At 40.6% G+C, this 4,112-nt stretch overlaps 1 protein-coding gene across 1 annotated transcript in view; it reads right to left on the reverse strand.

Annotated features, from left to right (window-relative positions):
- LOC101852265 (uncharacterized protein DDB_G0271670-like) overlaps positions 1 to 1,854 on the reverse strand; it is a 162,290-nt gene extending 160,436 nt beyond the window's left edge. The window contains exon 1 of the mRNA XM_035971932.1: positions 1,528 to 1,854. The gene's annotated coding sequence lies outside the window, so the exon portion shown is untranslated. The remainder of the gene's footprint in view (positions 1 to 1,527) is intronic.
- Positions 1,855 to 4,112: the final 2,258 nt, after the last annotated feature.

Consider the following 4,112-nt stretch of genomic DNA (forward strand, 5'->3'; position numbering starts at 1 on the left):
GTGTGTGTGTGTGTGTGTGTGTGTGTGTGTGTGTGTGTGTGTGTGTGTGTGCGTATGCACCTGTGTATCAAAAAAGATTATCCTAGCGATCTCTTGACGAAGAAACAGTAGCTGCCGAAATCTATAATGCTGTTACAAAAGATGAAAAAACAAAACAATCAAAACAAAAGAAAAGCAGTTTAAAAATAATCCGTCAGCTGGATGGACTGACACACAGGGAGACAAAATCGAGAAACAGTAGATCTAATGTAGACAGACTGTTTTACCTTACAGACAGACAGACAGACAGACAGACAGACAGACAGACGGACAGACAGACGGACAGACGGACGGACAGACAGACATACAGACAGACGGACGGACAGACAGACAGACAGACAGACAGACGGTCAGACAGACGGTCGGACAGACAGACATACAGACAGACAGACGGACGGACAGACAGACAGACAGACAGACGGACGGACAGACACACAGACAGATAGGTATATACCGACCCCTGAAAGCTGAAATGTTGAAATGAACACCACCATGCACTGATGTCAAAACAAGAAACACGACTTACAAGACTTCAGTATAGATTGATTGATTTAACTAATCAAATGAATTATAGAAGCGAATGGGCGGGATTTGAATCATTACTGACAAACAGACGGATGGAGAGACAGACAGACTGAAAGAGAAACAGACACACAGGCAGGCAGACAGACAGACCGGCATACAGAACAAACGAGGAAAAAGATCCCGGACCAACTACATGTATGTAGTGCGCCCCCCAACCGCCCTCGATGTAGAGACTATTATAGTTGAACACCCTAAAGTGATGCTTGCAATAGAGACACTCAGCTAAATTCATTTTTAAGCATTTTACATCGCTTTCAACACAATTAAGTCGTATAAGTGCAGGAGATTTTATGTGTAACAAACACAAAAAAAAGAAGGCGGAGAGATATGAACTATGGATGGTTGAAAGGAAAGACGGAGCAAACCGCACCAGAGCACCCACCAACTGCCCGCAAAACGCATTCATCTTCTACCAAAATTAGTGCCGAGTGATACAGACACATCAACGTTCCCACAGTTTCCGACGTTTTAAGATTTCTCATAAAACTATTTTTAAAAAAGATTTTTCCTTTTATATTTATTCTCACAGAGTAAAATCTGTTATATTATAAAAGAAGAAGAGGCGGCGAACAATTCCAATTCGAAAGATAAAACAGGTTACAGGGGGGAAAAAACACAGGTAACGGGCACTGACACACGTGTAAAAGAAAAACAACTAACAAAAAATAGGTGTGCTGACAAATCAAAAACAAAACAGACGTAATCAAACATTCATGTTTTCTACTATGAAAATGCATTTGCTAAGAAAGTCAGAACGAATTTGAACAGAAAAATAAAACAAGAAAAATTAATAGATAACAACAAGGGATAAAAAAAAGAAAAAAAGGAAAGAAAATTGATGGCCGCACTTTTATTGACATGTATTATTTCCTCCACTTATCCAGTCTAATATTCCAGTCTTACCTCTGTGCGATATGGTATATTATATTCTTACAGTCCAATCTCCAAAGACATAACTCCCCGAAGAAGGGACACAATCGCGGGCGACACTAGCCTAGCACACGACTCCGCCGTTCCGACTTGTAGATCTCGCTACATACACGATCCCCACCACCGGATGTGCACCGCGCGCGCGCGCGCATAACTCGCGGTAGGCGGCGAGAGTGGGAGGGAGAGAGAGCAGCAGACGGCGACACCAACGGTTGTTGTAGGGAGAGCGCGCAAGCTAGCGGGGTGCAGAAAATAAACATGGCCGCTGAGGCGACGATGAGATTCTGGTGGTGGTGGTGGCGCTCTTCAGACGGAGAGGTGGAAGGAGGGAGCCAGGAGAGGTGAAAGTGATGGAGGGAGAGGAGGAAGGATGCGCTTATGTGCGTGCGGTGAGGTGTGGTGAGGTGCGGTGTGAGGCAATGCGATGCGCGTACGACGAAGCAATGCGATGCGCGTACGACGAAGCAACAACGTGGCATTTTCAATTTTCAGAGTTGTAACAATTGTTTGATCCAAAAGAACAGAAGGGAGGGTTTGACATTAAAATTTTATTCGGCGACAAGACGTGTTCATTGATATAAGTATTATATAAGCTCCGCAAAAGCTCCGATAATCATGTCTTTGACTTGAGTCAAGTAAATTAATGCCATAGCATCACACCATGAGCTGCAGATCTATACTGTTTTACGATGACAATGACACTTATAATGGCAATGGCAATCCTTATTCATCTCGCACGGAGAAGTTTGTCCTCATCGAGTACAATGACAGTTGTGCTACCTAGTTCATGTGCGTTCACGGACACACCCAAAGACAAAATCTATGACAAAATAATAAAAGTATAACGTGTTGAAACACCATCTCAGTTCCATAATATTATATAGCATTCTCTCTCTCTCTCTCTCTCTCTCTCTCTCTCTCTCTCTCTTCCAGTTTCATCTATAGTACTGTGTGTTCAGAGACCCCGGCGCAGTTGGTAAGAATAAATGTATGTATCTGCCAGACCCTGCACTCACGGGCTTTACCTCGGGTTGATCATTGCAATTCCGACGTCCAGAGCTATGTCAACTCACCAATATTTTCTCTTTGTTTTGACCATTTTCTTGCTCAGAGATTCAAAATCATTGAGACCTCTATCAAAAGACCTTGAAGCCTTTCTGAATAACGTATTTATTTATTGATGAACTGTTCAAATTGCTGCTATTTACCAACATTTAACAAACTTTCCACTGTGGAGATAGACAACATCATTTGGATGATGGATGTATTCAAATTGAAAGACCAAATTTTTGTTAGAAAGTGCAGCCTTTGATTTAACCTTTTACCAATTTTATTTATTGTTCTCTTAATTATGCCAAGTCAATTTAATGCCGATGGTAATATCAAGATATTTGTAAGAAATCGTGTTTTAATTAAATTTGCTATCGAAATTATTTTTATTTTAATGAATGAAAAGAAAAAGGGAGAGAAAACTCCGTTCATTCACTACGTCTGTGCACGGTTCACTTCTATATAAGCAAATGACTTGCACACAAGGAAAAACAAAAAAAAACAAAAAAAACAAAACAAACAACAACAACAAAACAAACAACCCCCCCAAAAAAAACAAACAACTAACAACCAACCAAACAAAAACATTGCAATTTCCAAGAGATACTTTTTCTTATCGTGGATAATTAAGAACAGCTACCCGCGCTGCTGACAGCCGAAAGGTCCACAGACCCGTGCATGGAGATCATCAAGAGACACATACAGCCATAATTGTTATAGACGAAGACATTCCTGAGACATGCTCTTTTACATCCAGGCTGTAGAAAAAGTTTAACCCCAAACAGAAAGACTGAAGTATTAGTTTGAGTAAGAGTTTTACAGTACATCCAATACAATAAGGTCAAATGGTCGCTTTAAGCACAAGGGGGCTCTCCCGAAATATGTTGTTTTGGGGAAATGGAAGGTAAAGTTTTTGCCCCTTATTCAGTTTCTAAAAAAAGACTAGTCGAGTTTTCTCTATAACAAACAAATATACACACCAATGAAACCAAACTTCTCCTATAGGTAGGGAAATGCCCACTTTTGGAGTAGGTCCAGATTCCTGGAAACCCCCGAACCCTGGGTTAGCCCTTGTGTCCTTAAAACGACCATAAAAGTGCCGAAGATTAGAGGTGTGTACACAAAAAGAACTAGGAGTGATAAGGACAATATATGTTTGATAGGAAAGAAGAAGCCAACCACACAAGAGCATCGACCAAACACACACTTACCGGTTTGTATGAATCACAGAGCGTCCATGCACGTTAAGTCGGAAAGTCTGCCTATCCTATAGGAGTCTGTGGAAAGGTAGTAAAAGGACAACCATTAGGCCTTTGGGATAACAGCAACATGCTTCTTGGTATGAGTAAAAGTGTTGCACTAGATAGATAGATAGATAGATAGATAGATAGATAGATAGATAGATAGATAGATATATAGTTAGTTAGATAGATAGATAGTTAGTTAGATAGATAGTTAGATAGATAGATAGATAGATAGATAGATAGATAGATAGTTAGTTAGATAGT

Source organism: Aplysia californica, unplaced genomic scaffold, assembly GCF_000002075.1.
Source record: "Aplysia californica isolate F4 #8 unplaced genomic scaffold, AplCal3.0 scaffold00541, whole genome shotgun sequence".
Classification (NCBI taxonomy): domain Eukaryota; kingdom Metazoa; phylum Mollusca; class Gastropoda; order Aplysiida; family Aplysiidae; genus Aplysia; species Aplysia californica.